Here is a 20,827-nt window from a genome sequence, read left to right as displayed (position 1 = left end):
ACACTTCTTAATACTTTCACATCAACCAACACATTTGTCTAAAGAAAGCTCTCAAAGTCTTGGTTCATTTCCACCCACTTTACCTTACATCTAATAACTTACACCATCTTTGGCCCACAATTCTGATTTATCCAAAGAAAAGTGCTCTACTGCAGACAAGTACTTTACTGCCATATCAGCAGCCACACGTCTGTACTCCTGACGCAGCATCTCCTGAGGATACATCTCCATGTTGTAACGTGGAGGAAAATCCACAACCACAACCTATTCCACACAAAATACAACAGCTGTCATTCTACATACTTCATTTGTGACATGACACACAAAAGTACTTCTTACAACTACATTACATAGAAACATCTATGTTACAGCAACTCATATAAGTCAGATCATCACTATGTCATATAACTACACACTCACAATTGAGCACAGACGAAGTGCAACAGCCAACAGCTTCCGAAATTCAACACCTGCTCTTTCATGGCTCTTTGTCTGTGTCACATCATTGCTGGGCGCAAGGACACACACTACATCAGGCGCTTCAGACAACTTCACATTAGCAAGCTCGATCCTCTCGTCCTTTGCAGTACCACCCGGAGTTGACATTATGCCAAAGGAAACATCTCCCTCTGGCATCTTTACTAAACCATCAGCTATGGCTCGCAGATGGGAATCTCCCACAAGAAGTGCAAACTGAAACAAGTCAGACATTAACATTACATTACCACTTTTTTTGCATTTCACATCTGTCTAGCATGACTGCATTCACCATGCTACCTTTTTATCACCACACTCCTTGGGAATGACCAGTTTGTGACATTTTCCTGTGAGATTAGAAACTGGCCACTGGCCAACACGATGACGATATCCCGTACCCGACCCTAGAAACAGCCAAACAATACATTACCAACAACACACTTCCTTACACCATTCCAATTCGTAACATTTCCACAATAACTTACGCTTCAACATGCTGACTTTGTCTTTCCACATCATCAGCTCCAAAGAAAGCTGCCTGTCCAAACGACGCTTACCTGCTACAAATCAATTTATCTATTGACTATTGTACTTACCTTGTAATAAAACACAGATGTTGAAACTTCTAATCCTGAAGAGAACCTGTCAAATTCCAATAATTCGTTTCTGCGTAAGCCGCTAAGATTTTATCGATCTCACAAAGTTTCTGAACAAGTCTTCAACATGCTACATCCAGAAACAACACTTTCAATGCCTGCAAACAGTTTTATACCAACCACACAACATTTTCAGCCAATCACATACAACACAAAGTTGGCCTACGCCTATTATCTACCCAAACCACCAATGTGGATTTGCCTACACACTACATTCAAACATCACAGCACACTACATTCAAACATCACAGCCACTACTTTGCATTACACCATCCATGACATCTACTTCTCATTTCATTTCAATTATTGCTATCTACACAGCCTGACCGACCACAAGCATCAGGGTGAGTTTCTTTTCACTTCTCTATACCTTCAATAACCATCAATATCTTTGTGTCTTTTGTACTTTATAATACCTATATTCAATGTACTTTGTTACTCTTTTTATATTGCATATACTTTTCTCTTTCCTCATAACTTTCTTTTGCTTTTACAGATAGTATTTCAGCCTGCACATGACTTTATTGAAATATTACTCATTACGCCTGGCGCCCCCTAGTGGGAACAGGAAACACACTTTTAATTAAATAGAAAGGCTCCTGCTTCTCAGGGTCAAAAATCAATTGACCTCAAACCTGAATCAGCGGAGCCTTAAGACATGTGTTCAGGTGCCTGATCAACAATTTTGTTTCGTTAAAGCAGAGGGGTCCAAAAGGAAAGTCATAATGACCGTGTTCAGGTGCCTAATAAACAATTTTGTTTTGTTAAAGCAGAGGGGTCCCATAGGAAAGTCATAATGACCGTCGCCATTTTCTCTCCCCACTAATTCTGAACATTCAGACATGCAATATATCTGCCTGGATATCTGTCTGTTGTCGACTGCCACCGCCCCGACCTGCCTGCCCTTCGACTTTGTTTGACGTCCGAGTTGCGCCATACGCGAGGGCCCGTTCAGTCCTGCTTGCAGGGCTAGTTATTATTATTATTTTTTTTTCATGGCAAATGAAAATGGCCAATTTGAAGGCCTGAACATGCTCAAAAACTCACCAAAATTTGCACATACATCCGGCTTCGCGAAAATTTCGACAATTTGGCAACGTTTACAAAAAAAATAAAAAAATGGCTCAGTGGCGCCCCCTTGCAATTTTCAAAATGCCCTTTGCTTTGATGTATTTCAACGTAGGGCGATGAAATTTGGGGAGTGGATACGTTGTCCAGAACCGCTTCAAAAAGTCTAAAGCACCCATATTCGAAACCCAACAGGAAATGGGATATTCTGGATTGAATGTTGAAAAACATAGCATTTTGGGCGAAAACCAGCATGCACGTTTCAGACCGTTGCGCCGAGCCAGTACGTTGGATCTTCCTCAAAATTGGTGTAAGTGTTCATGAGACATATGAGATACTAAGTTGTGAAAATGGTGAGTTTTCGTCCACGGGCCTGACCTGGGCGGGGTACCAAAGTCGGGTGTTTTTTTGGCAACGCGCCAATTTCAGTAAATGATTAATAACTTCCTGATACAAGGTCCAATCTTTTTCATATTTGGCATGCATGTAAGGTGTCTTAACCTGAACACGACTGCATTGAAATATTTTCCATTAGGCCTGGCGCCCCCTTGTGGGAAGAGGAAACACCCTTTTTTACGAAAAAGGCTCCTCCTCCTGGTGAAAAACATCAATTGATCTCAAACCTGCATCAGGGGAGCCTTAAGACATGTCTTTAGGTATCTGATGAAAAATATTGAGTTTTCGTTGATGTTGCAGTATCCAAACAGGAAAGTGAAAAGACCCTCGGCATTTTCTCTCAAAATGGCAAATTTCAAGGTCTGAACATGCTCGAAAACTCACCAAAATGTGCACATACATGTGGCTTCATGTAGATTTCATGAATTTAGCAACATTGCCAAAAGATGTAATAAAATGGCTCAGTGGCGCCCCCTTCAATTTTTAAAAAAGGCCTGTCCTATTAGTTTTTTTCGACGTAGAGTGATGAAATTTGGGGAGTGGATACGTTGTGCAAAACTGCTCCAAAAAGTCTCTTGCACCCATATTCCAAACCCAACAGGAAATCGGGTATTATGGATTGAATCTTGCATTTTTGTCAAAAACCTGCATGCACGTTTGAGACCATTACGCCGAAGCAGTAAGTTGAATGCTTCTCAAAATTGGTCAGACATCCCAAAAACATGCATGGTAGGCTGATTGAGCACTCTAAATTGTCCGTAGCTATGAGTGTGCGCGTGAATGGTTGTATGTCTCCTTGTGCCCTGCAATTGGCTGGCAACCAGTTCAGGGTGTCCCCTGCCTACTGCCCCGAGTTAGCTGGGATAGGCTCCAGCACCTCCGCGACCCTCGTGAGGAAAAGCGGCATGGAAAATGAAAGAATGAATGAATGTTCATGACACATATGAGATGTTAGGTTATCAAAATGGTGACATTTCATTCACGGCCCTTTCCTGGGCAGGGGAGCAAATGTGTCTTATTTTTGACAATACAATTCAGTAAAAGACTACTGTATTTTTCCGACTATAAGTCGTGTTTTTTTTTCTTCATATTTTGGTTTGGGGTGCGACTTATACTCAGCAGTGACTTATGTGTGAAATTATTAACACATTATGATAACATTTCCCATGTTATTTAGGTGTTTTGGACTAATGGTTTTGTAAACTTGTTAGCATGCTATAGTTATCTGAATAACTCTTAATAGCTATGGCCATTTTCATTTGCCATGAAAAAATAATAATGAGTGCGCTCCCAGTTGGGCGTGAAAGCGCCACAAACTAAATGCATCCATTTCAATATAAAAAAGTCAATTATACAATTGAACATACATTGCCAAAGGCAGAACGCGAACGTGGCCATAGCTATTAACAGTTATTCAGATTACTATAGCATGCTAACAGGTTTACAAAACCATTAGGCCTGGTGCCCCCTGGTGAGTGAAATTATTAACACATTATGATATAATTTCCCGTGTTATTTTGGTGTTTTGGACTGATGGTTTTGTAAACTTGTTAGCATGCTATAGTTATCTGAATAACTGTTAATAGCTATGGCCACGTTCGCGTTCTGCCTTTGGCAATGTATGTTCAATTGTATAATTGACTTTTTTATATTGAAATGGATGCATTTAGTTTGTGGCGCTTTCACGCCCACCTGGGAGCGCACTCGCACTTGTTTACGTGAATAAGCGCTCGCACACCAGAAGAAGACAGACAGCCACGTAGCTCTGAGTGAGTGAGTGAGTGAGTGAGTGAGTGAGTGAGTGAGTGAGTGAGTGAGTGAGTGAGTGAGTGAGTGAGTGAGTGAGTGAGTGAGTGAGTGAGTGAGTGAGTGAGTGAGAGTGAGTGAGTGGACTAGTTAGCGAGAGAGAAAGACGGCTGCGAACCTACGTTCATTGTTTATGCCTTTAAAATATCTCTACAGAGGCAACGCCTGCGTGTATCATCTTTTCTGTTGTTGTGTGTTTTCCACCCGCGAGCGGACACTTACAGCCAGTTGTGTGGTTGTTTGAATGGTGTGCTAATGCTAGCGAACGCATGCTAATCTGTTACATTATTGCTGTAATAGTACGTAATTATCATTTATTTACGGTGATGTGAACCTGTTTGCTATCGAGGACCAAATTGATTCAACAAATTATGCGGACATCCAGAATTGTCTTTTTGGAGTTCGCTGTCTATAGCCAGGACCGAGCGGTAGCGTCCTGGTGAGGACAGTATATTCGCATTTCGTTGTTTATGCACTGTACACTGTACATTTATTCAGCATGTTGTTCTCTATTGTATCTTTATATTAAATTGCCTTTCAAGATCACATATCTGTTCTATGTGTTGGATTTTATCAAGTAAATTTCACCCACAAATGCGACTTATACTCCGGTAAGACTTTTTTTTCCTTAAAGCAGAGGGGTCCAATAGGAAAGTCATAATGACCGTGTTCAGGTGCCTAATAAACACTTTTGTTTTGTTAAAGCAGAGGGGTCCGATAAGAAAGTCATCATGACCGTCGCCATTTTCTCTCCCCACTAATTCTGAACATTCAGACATGCAATATATCTGCCTGGATATCTGTCTGTTGTCGACTGCCACCGCCCCGACCTGCCTGCCCTCCGACTTTGTTTGACGTCCGAGTTGCGCCATACGCGAGGGCCCGTCAGTCCTGCTTGCAGGGCTAGTTATTATTATTATTATTAGGGCCCGAGCACTCTCAGCGTGCGAGGCCCTATTGTTCTTCGAAGGATTATTATTAGGGCCCGAGCACTGAGCGTGCGAAGGCCCTATTGTTTTGCAAAGGATTATTATTATTATTATTATTATTATTATTATTATTATTATTAGGGCCCGAGCACTAAGCGTGCGAAGGCCCTATTGTTTTGCAAAGGATTATTTTTTTTTTTTTTTTTTTTTTTTTTTTTCAGGGCAAATGAAAACGGCCAATTTGGAGGCCTGAACATGCACGAAAAGTCACCAAAATTTGCACATACGTCCGGAAAATTGTAAATTTCGATAATTTTGCAACGTTGCAAAAAAATATAACAAAATGGCTCAGTGGCGCCCCCTTGAAATTTTAAAATTGGCCTATAACATTAGGGTATGTCAGCGTAGAGCAATGAAATTTGGGGGGTCTATACCTTGTCCAAAACCGCTCCAAAAAAGCATTTACACGCATATTCCAAACCCAACAGGAAATTGGTTATTTTGGATCAAATATGAAATTTTTATCGATTCACAGGGTGCACATTTGAGACCTTTTCGCAGAGGGAGTTAGTTGGATCATCTTCAAAATTGGTGAGACTGTTCAGGAGACATATGAAATCTTAAGTTTTGAAAATGGTGCGTTTTCATTCACGGGTCTGACCTGGGCGTGGTGCCAAAGTCGACCATTTTTTCGGCAAAATGACAAATTCAGTAAATGACTAATAGTTCCTTGACACAACGTTCAATCTTTTTCATATTTGGCATGTATGTGTGGTATCCCACCCTTAACACGAGTGCATTGAAATATTACCCATTAGGTCTAGCGCCCCCTAGTGAGAACAGGAAATGCCTTTTTTTACGAGACAGGTTCCTCCTCCAAGGGAAAAAAATCTGTTGACCTCAAACCTGCATCAGGGGAGCCTTAAGACCTGTGTTCAGGTGCCTGATGAAAAATATTGAGGTTTCGTTGAGGCGGAGGGGTCCAAACAGGAAAGTGAAAATGAACGTCAACAATTTGTCACGCAAAAAACTTTGAACAGTCATAACTCGGCAGATATACAACATATCTGCGCCAAACTTCCCGTGTTTGTTGAGAGTCATACCCTGAAGGTTCTTGTAGGGGTCATTTGCATCAACTCTACAGTGCCAACTAGTGGCGACAGAAAGAAGTTTTAAAAAAGGCCTTTCCTATTGGGTTTTTTCAACATAGAGCAAGGAAATTTGGGGAGTACATACCTTATGCAAAACTGCTCCAAAAAGTCTCTTGCACCCGTATTCCAAATCCAACAGGAAATCGGGTATTTTGGATCGAATGTGAAATTTTCATGGGTTCACAGTAGGAGTTTACATTTGGAGGCTTGAATATGCACAAAAACTCGTAAAAATTTGCACATACATGCGGCTTTGGATAACGTTCGATAATCTTGCAATGTTACGAAAAAATGTAACAAAATGCCTCAGTGGCGCCCCCTTGAATTTTTCAAAAAGGCGTTTCCTATTAGGTTTTTTTAACATAGAGTGATGAAATTTGGGGAGTCGATACCTTGTGCAAAACTGCTCCAAAAAGTCTCTTGCACCCGTATTCCAAATCCAACAGGAAATCGGGTATTTTGGATCGAATGTGAAATTTTTATCGGTTCACAGTAGGAGTTTACATTTGGAGGCTTGAACATGCACGAAAACTCACAAAAATTTGGACATACATGTGGCTTTGGATAACGTTCAATAATCTTGCAACGTTACAAAAACATGTAAAAAAATGGCTCAGTGGCGCCCCCTTGAAATTTTCAAAAAGGCCTCTCTATTTAGGTTTTTTCAACGTAGAAGGATGAAATTCGGAGAGTCGATACCTTGTACAAAACTGCTCCAAAAAGTCTCTTGCATGCGTATTCCAAACCCAACAGGAAATCGGGTATTTTGGATTGAATGTGAAATTTTTATCGATTTACAGTGTGCACATTTTACACCTTGGCACCTAGGGAATTAGTTTGATCATTCTCAAAATTGGCGAGACTGTTCATGAGGCATATGAAATCTTAAGTTATCAAAATGGTGTGTTTTCATTCACGGGCCTGACCTGGGCGGGGTGCCAAAGTCGGCCATTTTTTCGCCAAAACACCGAATTCGGAAAATGACTGATAACTCCCTCATACAACGTTCAATCTATTTTAAATCTGGCATGTGTGTGAGGTATACCAGCCTGAGCAGGACTGGATTGAAAATTTACCATTTGTGCTTGGCGCCTCCTAGTGGGAACAGGAAATGCCCTTTTTTTACGGGACACACTCCTCCTCTAAAGGGAAAAAATCAATCTACCTCAAAGCTGCATAAGGGAAGCCTTAAGACCTGTCTTCAGGTGCCTGATAAAAAATATTGAAGTTTCGTTGAAGCGGAGGGGTCCAAACAGGAAAGTGAAAATGACTGTCAACAATTTTTCTCTCCAAAAACTTTGAACAGTCATAACTCGGCAGATATACAACATATCTGCGCCAAACTTCCCGTGCTTGTTGAGAGTCATACCCTGAAGGGCCTTGTAGGGGTCATTTGCATCAACCCTACAGCGCCAACTAGTGGCAATAGAAAGTCACTCGTTTTTCCAATACATGTCCAGTTCTTTTCAGGTTGGTCATTGTAGTTTCAAGACCTATTAAAATACTTATTTACGGCCCATGTCCACGTGTCTCTGTCTGTTGCCGTGACGACCCTTTATTCGCCATTTAAAGGAAATACTTTTTTTCAGAGACTCAGGCAGCTTATAGAGCCACAATATTTGGCACACTTGGTCGAATTGGCCCAGTTAGAATATTAATTTTGGTTTTGAATAAGGGCTTGGCTGCACAGCTCAGTAGTACCTCCTTTTTTGTAGTACTCTCTCCACTAGGTTTTTTTTTATCTGTTAGGTGTGTGAATGTAAAGAGGCGACTTTCGAGCTTGTTAGGTTCTAATGAGATGATTAGAGAGGAGGATCTGCCACCACCCTGACCTGCACACAGTCCGAGTTGCGCTAGATTGCGAGGGCCCGTTCAGTCCTGCTTGCAGGCCTAGTTATTATTATTATTATTCTTCTTTTTTCAGGGCAAATGAAAATGGCCAATTTGGAGGCCTGAACATGCACGAAAAGTCACCAAAATTTGCACATACGTGCGGCTTTGCGTAAAATTCGATAATCTTGTGTCGTTTTGAAAAAATGTCAAAAAATGGCTCAGTGGCGCCCCCTTGACCCTTAAAATTTTCAAAAAGGCCTCTCCTCTCAGGTTTTCAACGTAGAGCAATGAAATTTGGGGAGTAGATACCTTATGCCTAGCTGTTCAAAAAAGCCTCTTGCACCCATATTCCAAATCCAACAGGAAATCGGATATTTTGGATCAAATGTGAAATTTTTATCGGTTCACAGTTGGAGTTTACATTTGGAGGCCTGAACATGCACGAAAACTCACCAAAATTTGCACATACATGTAACTTTGCGTAAATTTTGATAATCTACAAAAAAATTTAACAAAATGGCTCAGTGGCGCCCCCTTGAAATTTTCAAAAAGGCCTTTCCTATTAGGTTTTTTCAACGTAGAACAATGAAATTTGGCGAGTCGATACATTGTGCAAAACTGCTCCAAAAAGTCTCTTGCACCCATATTCCAAACCCAACAGGAAGCCGGAAATTTTGGATCAAATGTGAAATTTTATCGATTTACATTTGAGACCTTGTCGCTGAAGAAAATAGTTGGATCGTCTTCAAAATTGGTCAGACTATTCAGGAGACATATGAGATCTTAAGTTTTCAAAATGGTGAGTTTTCACTCAAGGGTCTGACCTGGGCGTGGTCCCAAAGTCGGCCATTTTTGGGCAAAATACCAAATTCAGAAAATGATTAAAAACTCCGTGATACAACGTTCAATCTTTTTCATTTCTAGCATGTATATGAGATATCCCAGCCTGAACACGACTGCATTGAAATATTACCCATTAGGCCTGGCGCCCCCTAGTGGGAACAGGAAATGGCCTTCTTTACGAGACAGGCTCCTCCTCCAAGGGAAAAAAATCTATTGACCTCAAACCTGTTTCAGGGGAGCCTCAAGACATGTGTTCAGGTCCCTGATGAAAAATATTGAGGTTTCGTTGAAGCGGAGAGGTCCAAACTGGAAGTGAAAATGACCGTCAACAATTTGTCTCGCCAAAAATTTTGAACAGTCATAACTCGGCAGATATGCAACATATCTGCGCCAAACTTTCCGTGTTTGTTGAGAGTCATACCCTGAAGGGTCTTGTAGGGGTCATTTGCATCAACTCTACAGTGCCAACTAGTGGCGACAGAAAGAAGTTTTAAAAAAGGCCTTTCCTATTGGGTTTTTTCAACATAGAGCAAGGAAATTTGGGGAGTAGATACCTTATGCAAAACTGCTCCAAAAAGTCTCTTGCACCCATATTCCAAATCCAACAGGAAATCGGGTATTTTGGATCGAATGTGAAATTTTCATGGGTTCACAGTAAGAGTTTACATTTGGAGGCTTGAATATGCATAAAAACTCACCAAAATTTGCACATACATGCGGCTTTGGATAACGTTCGATAATCTTGCAACGTTACGAAACAATTTAACAAAATGGCTCAGTGGCGCCCCCTTGAAATTTTCAAAAAGGCCTCTCCATTTAGGTTTTTCTAACATAGAGTGATGAAATTTGGAGAGTCAAAACTTTGTGCAAAACTGCTCCAAAAAGTCTCTTGCACACACATTCCAAATCCTACAGGAAATCGGGTATTTTGGATTGAATGTGAACTTTTTATCGATTTACAGTGTGCACATTTTACACCTTGGCACCTAGGGAATTAGTTTGATCATTCTCAAAATTGGTGAGACTGTTCATGAGGCATATGAAATCTTGAGTTATAAAAATGGTGTGTTTTCATTCACGGGCCTGACCTGGGCGGGGCGCCAAATTCTTCCATTTTTTCGGCAAAACACCGAATTCGGAAAATGACTGATAACTCCCTCATACAACCTTCAATCTATTTTAAATCTGGCATGTGTGTGAGGTATACCAGCCTGAGCAGGACTGGATTGAAAATTTACCATTTGTGCCTGGCGCCTCCTAGTGGGAACAGGAAATGCCCTTTTTTACGGGACACACTCCTCCTCTAAAGGGAAAAAATCAATCTACCTCAAACCTGTATAAGGGAAACCTTAAGACCTGTCTTCAGGTGCCTGATGAAAAATATTGAAGTTTCGTTGAAGCGGAGGGGTCCAAACAGGAAAGTGAAAATGACTGTCAACAATTTTTCTCTCCAAAAACTTTGAACAGTCATAACTCGGCAGATATACAAGATATCTGCGCCAAACTTCCCGTGCTTGTTGAGAGTCATACCCTGAAGGGCCTTGTAGGGGTCATTTGCATCAACCCTACAGCGCCAACTAGTGGCGATAGAAAGTCACTCGTTTTTCCAAAACATGTCCAGTTCTTTTCATGTTGGTCATTGTAGTTTCAAGACCTATTAAAATACTTTTTTACGGCCCATGTCCACGTGTCTCTGTCTGTTGCCGTGACGACCCTTTGTTCGCCATTTAAAGGAAATATTTTTTTTCAGAGACTCAGGGAGCTTATAGAGCCACAATAGTTGGCACACTTGGTCGAATTGGCCCAGTTAGAAGATTAATTTTGGTTTTGAATAAGGGCTTGGCTGCACAGCTCAGTAGTGGCTCCTTTTTTGTAGTACTCTCTCCAATAGGGGTTTTTATCTCTTGGGTGTGGGAATGTAAATAGGCGACTTTCGAGCATGTTAGGTTCTAATGAGATGATTAGAGAGGAGGATCTGCCACCACCCTGACCTGCACACAGTCCGAGTTGCGTGACGTCCGAGTTGCGCTAGATTGCGAGGGCCCGTTCAGTCCTGCTTGCAGGCCTAGTTATTATTATTCTTTTTTCAGGGCAAATGAAAATGGCCAATTTGGAGGCCTGAACATGCACGAAAAGTCACCAAAATTTGCACATACGTGCGGCTTTGCGTAAAATTCGATAATCTTGTGTCGTTTTGAAAAAATGTCAAAAAATGGCTCAGTGGCGCCCCCTTGACCCTTAAAATTTTCAAAAAGGCCTCTCCTCTCAGGTTTTCAACGTAGAGCAATGAAATTTGGGGAGTAGATACCTTATGCCTAACTGTTCAAAAAAGCCTCTTGCACCCATATTCCAAATCCAACAGGAAATCGGATATTTTGGATCAAATGTGAAATTTTTATCGGTTCACAGTTGGAGTTTACATTTGGAGGCCTGAACATGCACGAAAACTCACCAAAATTTGCACATACATGCAACTTTGCGTAAATTTTGATAATCTACAAAAAAATTTAACAAAATGGCTCAGTGGCGCCCCCTTGAAATTTTCAAAAAGGCCTTTCCTATTAGGTTTTTTCAACGTAGAACAATGAAATTTGGCGAGTCGATACATTGTGTAAAACTGCTCCAAAAAGTCTCTTGCACCCATATTCCAAACCCAACAGGAAGCCGGAAATTTTGGATCAAATGTGAAATTTTATCGATTTACATTTGAGACCTTGTCGCTGAAGAAAATAGTTGGATCGTCTTCAAAATTGGTCAGACTATTCAGGAGACATATGAGATCTTAAGTTTTCAAAATGGTGAGTTTTCACTCAAGGGTCTGACCTGGGCGTGGTCCCAAAGTCGGCCATTTTTGGGCAAAATACCAAATTCAGAAAATGATTAAAAACTCCGTGATACAACGTTCAATCTTTTTCATTTCTAGCATGTATATGAGATATCCCAGCCTGAACACGACTGCATTGAAATATTACCCATTAGGCCTGGCGCCCCCTAGTGGGAACAGGAAATGGCCTTCTTTACGAGACAGGCTCCTCCTCCAAGGGAATAAAATCTATTGACCTCAAACCTGTTTCAGGGGAGCCTCAAGACATGTGTTCAGGTCCCTGATGAAAAATATTGAGGTTTCGTTGAAGCGGAGAGGTCCAAACTGGAAGTGAAAATGACCGTCAACAATTTGTCTCGCCAAAAATTTTGAACAGTCATAACTCGGCAGATATGCAACATATCTGCGCCAAACTTTCCGTGTTTGTTGAGAGTCATACCCTGAAGGTTCTTGTAGGGGTCATTTGCATCAACTCTACAGTGCCAACTAGTGGCGACAGAAAGAAGTTTTAAAAAAGGCCTTTCCTATTGGGTTTTTTCAACATAGAGCAAGGAAATTTGGGGAGTAGATACCTTATGCAAAACTGCTCCAAAAAGTCTCTTGCACCCATATTCCAAATCCAACAGGAAATCGGGTATTTTGGATCGAATGTGAAATTTTCATGGGTTCACAGTAAGAGTTTACATTTGGAGGCTTGAATATGCATAAAAACTCACCAAAATTTGCACATACATGCGGCTTTGGATAACGTTCGATAATCTTGCAACGTTACGAAACAATTTAACAAAATGGCTCAGTGGCGCCCCCTTGAAATTTTCAAAAAGGCCTCTCCATTTAGGTTTTTCTAACATAGAGTAATGAAATTTGGAGAGTCAAAACTTTGTGCAAAACTGCTCCAAAAAGTCTCTTGCACACACATTCCAAATCCTACAGGAAATCGGGTATTTTGGATTGAATGTGAACTTTTTATCGATTTACAGTGTGCACATTTTACACCTTGGCACCTAGGGAATTAGTTTGATCATTCTCAAAATTGGTGAGACTGTTCATGAGGCATATGAAATCTTAAGTTATAAAAATGGTGTGTTTTCATTCACGGGCCTGACCTGGGCGGGTCGCCAAATTCTTCCATTTTTTCGCCAAAACACCAAATTCGGAAAATGACTGATAACTCCCTCATACAACGTTCAATCTATTTTAAATCTGGCATGTGTGTGAGGTATACCAGCCTGAGCAGGACTGGATTGAAAATTTACCATTTGTGCCTGGCGCCTCCTAGTGGGAACAGGAAATGCCCTTTTATACGGGACACACTCCTCCTCTAAAGGGAAAAAATCAATCTACCTCAAACCTGCATAAGGGAAACCTTAAGACCTGTCTTCAGGTGCCTGATGAAAAATATTGAAGTTTCGTTGAAGCGGAGGGGTCCAAACAGGAAAGTGAAAATGACTGTCAACAATTTTTCTCTCCAAAAACTTTGAACAGTCATAACTCGGCAGATATACAAGATATCTGCGCCAAACTTCCCGTGCTTGTTGAGAGTCATACCCTGAAGGGCCTTGTAGGGGTCATTTGCATCAACCCTACAGCGCCAACTAGTGGCGATAGAAAGTCACTCGTTTTTCCAAAACATGTCCAGTTCTTTTCATGTTGGTCATTGTAGTTTCAAGACCTATTAAAATACTTTTTTACGGCCCATGTCCACGTGTCTCTGTCTGTTGCCGTGACGACCCTTTGTTCGCCATTTAAAGGAAATTTTTTTTTTTTCAGAGACTCAGGGAGCTTATAGAGCCACAATAGTTGGCACACATGGTCGAATTGGCCCAGTTAGAAGATTAATTTTGGTTTTGAATAAGGGCTTGGCTGCACAGCTCAGTAGTGGCTCCTTTTTTGTAGTACTCTCTCCAATAGGGGTTTTTATCTCTTGGGTGTGGGAATGTAAATAGGCGACTTTCGAGAATGTTAGGTTCTAATGAGATGATTAGAGAGGAGGATCTGCCACCACCCTGACCTGCACACAGTCCGAGTTGCGTGACGTCCGAGTTGCGCTAGATTGCGAGGGCCCGTTCAGTCCTGCTTGCAGGCCTAGTTATTATTATTATTATTATTATTATTTTTTCATGGCAAATGAAAATGGGCAATTTGAAGGCCTGAACATGCTCAAAAACTCACCAAAATTTGCACATACATCCGGCTTCGCGAAAATTTCGAAAATTTAGCAACGTTTTAAAAAAAAAGCAACAAATGGCTCAGTGGCGCCCCCTTTCAATTTTAAAAATGCTCTTTGCTTTGATGTTTTTCAACGTAGAGCGATGAAATTTGGGGAGTGGATACATTGTCCAGAGACGCTTCAAAAAGTCTGCAGCACCCATATTCCAAACCCAACAGGAAATGGGATATTTTGGATTGAATGTTGAAAAACATAGCATTTTGGGCGAAAACCAGCATGCACGTTTCAGACCATTGCGCCGAGCCAGTACGTTGGATCTTCCTCAAAATTGGTGAAAGTGTTGATGAGACATATGAGATACTAAGTTGTGAAAATGGTGAGTTTTCGTCCACGGGCCTGAGCTGGGCGGGGTACCAAAGTCGGGTGTTTTTTTGGCAACGCGCCAATTTCATTAATGATTAATAACTTCCTGATACAAGGTCCAATCTTTTTCATATTTGGCATGCGTGTAAGGTGTCTTAACCTGAACACGACTGCATTGAAATATTTTCCATTAGGCCTGGCGCCCCCTTGTGGGAAGAGGAAACACCCTTTTTAATGAGAAAGGCTCCTCCTCCTGGTGAAAAACATCAATTGACCTCAAACCTGCATCAGGGGAGCATTAAGACATGTCTTTAGGTATCTGACAAAAAATATTGAGTTTTCGTTGATGTAGCAGTACCCAAACAGGAAAGTGAAAAGACCCTCGGCATTTTGTCTCAAAATGGCCAATTTCAAGGTCTGAACATGCTCGAAAACTCACCAAAATGTGCACATACATGCGGCTTCATGTAAATTTCATGAATTTAGCAACATTGCCAAAAGATGTAATAAAATGGCTCAGTGGCGCCCCCTTCAATTTTTAAAAAAGGCCTGTCCTATTAGTTTTTTTCGACGTAGAGTGATGAAATTTGGGGAGTGGATACGTTGTGCAAAACTGCTCCAAAAAGTCTCTTGCACCCATATTCCATACCCAACAGGAAATCAGGTATTATGGATTGAATCTTGCAGAACATGGCATTTTTTGTCAAAAACCTGCGTGCACGTTTGAGACCATTACGCCGAAGCAGTAAGTTGAATGCTCCTCAAAATTAGTCAGATTGTTCATGACACATATGAGATGTTAGGTTATCAAAATGGTGACATTTCATTCACGACCCTTTCCTGGGCAGGGGAGCAAATGTGTCTTATTTTTGACAATACAATTCAGTAAATGACTACTGTATTTTTCGGACTATAAGTCGCGGTTGTTTTCATATTTTGGTTTGGGGTGCGACTTATACTCAGCAGCGACTTATGTGTGAAATTATTAACACATTATGATAAAATTTCCCATGTTATTTTGGTGTTTTGGACTAATGGTTTTGTAAACTTGTTAGCATGCTATAGTTATCTGAATAACTCTTAATAGCTATGGCCACGTTCGCGTTCTGCCTTTGGCAATGTATGTTCAATTGTATAATTGACTTTTTTATATTGAAATGGATGCATTTAGTTTGTGGAGCTTTCACGGCCACCTGGAAGCGCACTCGCACTTGTTTACGTGAAGAAGAGCGCTTGCACACCAGAAGAAGACAGACAGCTACGTAGCTCTGAGTGAGTGAGTGAGTGAGTGAGTGAGTGAGTGAGTGAGTGAGTGAGTGAGTGAGTGAGTGAGTGAGTGAGTGAGTGAGTGAGTGAGTGAGTGGGCGAGTTAGCGAGAGGGAAAGACGGCTGCGAACCTAAGTTCATTGTTTATGCTTTCAAAATATCTCTACAGAGGCAACGCCTGCGTGTATCATCTTTTCTGTTGTTGTTGTGTGTTTTCCACCCGCGAGCGGACACTTACAGCCAGTTGTGTGGTTGTTTGAATGGTGTGCTAATGCTAGTGAACGCATGCTAATCTGTTACGTTATTGCTGTAATAGTACCTAATTATCATTTATTTACGTTAATGTCAACCTGTTTGCTATCGAGGACCAAATCGATTCAACAAATTATGCGGACGTCCAGCATTGTCTTTTTGGAGTTCGCTGTATATAGCTAGGACCGAGCGGTAGCGTCCTGGTGAGGACAGTACATTCGCATTTTGTTGTTTATGCACTGTACACTGTACATTTATTCAGCATGTTGTTCTCTATTGTATTTTTATATTAAATTGCCTTTCAAGATGACATATCTGTTCTATGTGTTGGATTTTATCAAGTAAATTTCCCCCAAAAATGCGACTTATACTCCGGTGCGACCTATATATGTTTTTTTTCTCTTTGTTGGGCATTTTATGGCTTGTGCGACTTATACTCAGGTGCGACTTGTAGTCCCAAAAATACGGTAATAACTTCCTGATTGAAGGTGCGCTCTTTTTCATATTTGGCATGAATGTGAAGTATTTCAGCCTGCACATGACTTTATTGAAATATTACCCATTACGCCTGGCGCCCCCTAGTGGGAACAGGAAACACCCTTTTAATTAAATAGAAAGGCTCCTGCTTCTCAGGGACAAAAATCAATTGACCTCAAACCTGAATCAGCGGAGCCTTAAGACATGTGTTCAGGTGCCTGATCAACAATTTTGTTTCGTTAAAGCAGAGGGGTCCAATAGGAAAGTCATAATGACCGTGTTCAGGTGCCTAATAAACAATTTTGTTTTGTTAAAGCAGAGGAGTCCGATAGGAAAGTCATAATGACCATCGCCATTTTCTCTCCCCACTAATTCTGAACATTCAGACATGCAATATATCTGCCTGGATATCTTTCTGTTGTCAACTGCCACCGCCCCGACCTGCCTGCCCTCCGACTTTGTTTGACGTCCGAGTTGCGCCATACGCGAGGGCCCGTTCAGTCCTGCTTGCAGGGCTAGTTATTAGGGCCCGAGCACTCTCAGCGTGCGAGGCCCTATTGTTCTTCGAAGGATTATTATTATTAGGGCCCGAGCACTAGGCGTGCGAAGGCCCTATTGTAATGCAAAGGATTATTATTATTAGGGCCCGAGCACTAAGCGTGCGAAGGCCCTATTGTTTTGCAAAGGATTATTATTATTATTATTATTATTATTATTATTATTATTATTATTAGGGCCCGAGCACTAAGCGTGCGAAGGCCCTATTGTTTTGCAAAGGATTATTATTATTATTATTATTATTATTATTATTATTATTATTATTATTATTATTATTATTATTATTCTTTTTTCAGGGCAAATGAAAATGGCCAATTTGGAGGCCTGAACATGCACGAAAAGTCACCAAAATTTGCACAAACGTGCGGCTTTGCGTAAATTTCGATAATCTTGTGTCGTTTTGAAAAAATGTCAAAAAATGGCTCAGTGGCGCCCCCTTGACCCTTAAAATTTTCAAAAAGGCCTCTCCTCTCAGGTTTTCAACGTAGAGCAATGAAATTTGGGGAGTAGATACCTTATGCCTAACTGTTCAAAAAAGCCTCTTGCATCCATATTCCAAATCCAACAGGAAATCGGATATTTTGGATCAAATGTGAAATTTTTATCGGTTCACAGTTTGAGTTTACATTTGGAGGCCTGAACATGCACGAAAACTCACCAAAATTTGCACATACATGCAAATTTGCGTAAATTTTGATAATCTACAAAAAAATTTAACAAAATGGCTCAGTGGCGCCCCCTTGAAATTTTCAAAAAGGCCTTTCCTATTAGGTTTTTTCAACGTAGAACGATGAAATTTGGCAAGTCGATACATTGTGCAAAACTGCTCCAAAAAGTCTCTTGCACCCATATTCCAAACCCAACAGGAAGCCGGAAATTTTGGATCAAATGTGAAATTTTATCGATTTACATTTGAGACCTTGTCGCTGAAGAAAATAGTTGGATAGTCTTCAAAATTGGTCAGACTATTCAGGAGACATATGAGATCTTAAGTTTTCAAAATGGTGAGTTTTCACTCAAGGGTCTGACCTGGGCGTGGTCCCAAAGTCGGCCATTTTTGGGCAAAATACCAAATTCAGAAAATGATTAAAAACTCCGTGATACAACGTTCAATCTTTTTCATTTCTAGCATGTATATGAGATATCCCAGCCTGAACACGACTGCATTGAAATATTACCCATTAGGCCTGGCGCCCCCTAGTGGGAACAGGAAATGGCCTTCTTTACGAGACAGGCTCCTCCTCCAAGGGAAAAAAATCTATTGACCTCAAACATGTTTCAGGGGAGCCTCAAGACATGTGTTCAGGTCCCTGATGAAAAATATTGAGGTTTCGTTGAAGCGGAGAGGTCCAAACTGGAAGTGAAAATGACCGTCAACAATTTGTCTCGCCAAAAATTTTGAACAGTCATAACTCGGCAGATATGCAACATATCTGCGCCAAACTTTCCGTGTTTGTTGAGAGTCATACCCTGAAGGTTCTTGTAGGGGTCATTTGCATCAACTCTACAGTGCCAACTAGTGGCGACAGAAAGAAGTTTTAAAAAAGGCCTTTCCTATTGGGTTTTTTCAACATAGAGCAAGGAAATTTGGGGAGTAGATACCTTATGCAAAACTGCTCCAAAAAGTCTCTTGCACCCATATTCCAGATCCAACAGGAAATCGGGTATTTTGGATCGAATGTGAAATTTTCATGGGTTCACAGTAAGAGTTTACATTTGGAGGCTTGAATATGCATAAAAACTCACCAAAATTTGCACATACATGCGGCTTTGGATAACGTTCGATAATCTTGCAACGTTACGAAACAATTTAAGAAAATGGCTCAGTGGCGCCCCCTTGAAATTTTCAAAAAGGCCTCTCCATTTAGGTTTTTCTAACATAGAGTGATGAAATTTGGAGAGTCAAAACTTTGTGCAAAACTGCTCCAAAAAGTCTCTTGCACACACATTCCAAATCCTACAGGAAATCGGGTATTTTGGATTGAATGTGAACTTTTTATCGATTTACAGTGTGCACATTTTACACCTTGACACCTAGGGAATTAGTTTGATCATTCTCAAAATTGGCGAGACTGTTCATGAGGCATATGAAATCTTAAGTTATAAAAATGGTGTGTTTTCATTCACGGGCCTGACCTGGGCGGGGCGCCAAATTCTTCCATTTTTTCGCCAAAACACCAAATTCGGAAAATGACTGATAACACCCTCATACAATGTTAAATCTATTTTAAATCTGGCATGTGTGTGAGGTATACCAGCCTGAGCAGGACTGGATTGAAAATTTACCATTTGTGCCTGGCGCCTCCTAGTGGAAACAGGAAATGCCCTTTTTTACGGGACACACTCCTCCTCTAAAGGGAAAAAACCAATCTACCTCAAACCTGCATAAGGGAAGCCTTAAGACCTGTCTTCAGGTGCCTGATGAAAAATATTGAAGTTTCGTTGAAGCGGAGGGGTCCAAACAGGAAAGTGAAAATGACTGTCAACAATTTTTCTCTCCAAAAACTTTGAACAATCATAACTCGGCAGATATAGAACATATCTGCGCCAAACTTCCCGTGCTTGTTGAGAGTCATACCCTGAAGGAACTTGTAGGGGTCATTTGCATCAACCCTACAGCGCCAACTAGTGGCGATAGGAAGTCACTCGTTTTTCCAAAACATGTCCAGTTCTTTTCATGTTGGTCATTGTAGTTTCAAGACCTATTAAAATACTTTTTTACGGCCCATGTCCACGTGTCTCTGTCTGTTGCCGTGACGACCCTTTGTTCGCCATTTAAAGGAAATATTTTTTTTCAGAGACTCAGGCAGCTTATAGAGCCACAATATTTGGCACACTTGGTCGAATTGGCCAAGTTAGAAGATTAATTTTGGTTTTGAATAAGGGCTTGGCTGCACAGCTCAGTAGTGGCTCCTTTTTTGTAGTACTCTCTCCAATAGGGGTTTTTATCTCTTGGGTGTGGGAATGTAATTAGGCGACTTTCGAGCATGTTAGGTTCTAATGAGATGATTAGAGAGGAGGATCTGCCACCACCCTGACCTGCACACAGTCCGACTTGCGTGACGTCCGAGTTGCGCTAGATTGCGAGGGCCCGTTCAGTCCTGCTTGCAGGCCTAGTTATTATTATTATTATTATTCTTCTTTTTTCAGGGCAAATGAAAATGGCCAATTTGGAGGCCTGAACATGCACGAAAAGTCACCAAAATTTGCACAAACGTGCGGCTTTGCGTAAATTTCGATAATCTTGTGTCGTTTTGAAAAAATGTCAAAAAATGGCTCAGTGGCGCCCCCTTGACCCTTAAAATTTTCAAAAAGGCCTCTCCTCTCAGGTTTTCAACGTAGAGCAATGAAATTTGGGGAGTAGATACCTTATGCCTAACTGTTCAAAAAAGCCTCTTGCACCCATATTCCAAATCCAACAGGAAATCGGATATTTTGGATCAAATGTGAAATTTTTATCGGTTCACAGTTTGAGTTTACATTTGGAGGCCTGAACATGCACGAAAACTCACCAAAATTTGCACATACATGCAACTTTGCATAAATTTTGATAATCTACAAAAAAATTTAACAAAATGGCTCAGTGGCGCCCCCTTGAAATTTTAAAAAAGGCCTTTCCTATTAGGTTTTTTCAACGTAGAACGATGAAATTTGGCGAGTCGATACATTGTGCAAAACTGCTCCAAAAAGTCTCTTGCACCCATATTCCAAACCCAACTGGAAGCCAGAAATTTTGGATCAAATGTGAAATTTTATCG

The sequence above is a fragment of the Corythoichthys intestinalis genome, chromosome 15 (assembly GCF_030265065.1).
Source record: "Corythoichthys intestinalis isolate RoL2023-P3 chromosome 15, ASM3026506v1, whole genome shotgun sequence".
In the NCBI taxonomy this organism is placed as follows: domain Eukaryota; kingdom Metazoa; phylum Chordata; class Actinopteri; order Syngnathiformes; family Syngnathidae; genus Corythoichthys; species Corythoichthys intestinalis.
The sequence above is the reverse complement of the archived record's forward strand: the minus strand, read 5'-3'. Positions refer to the sequence as shown.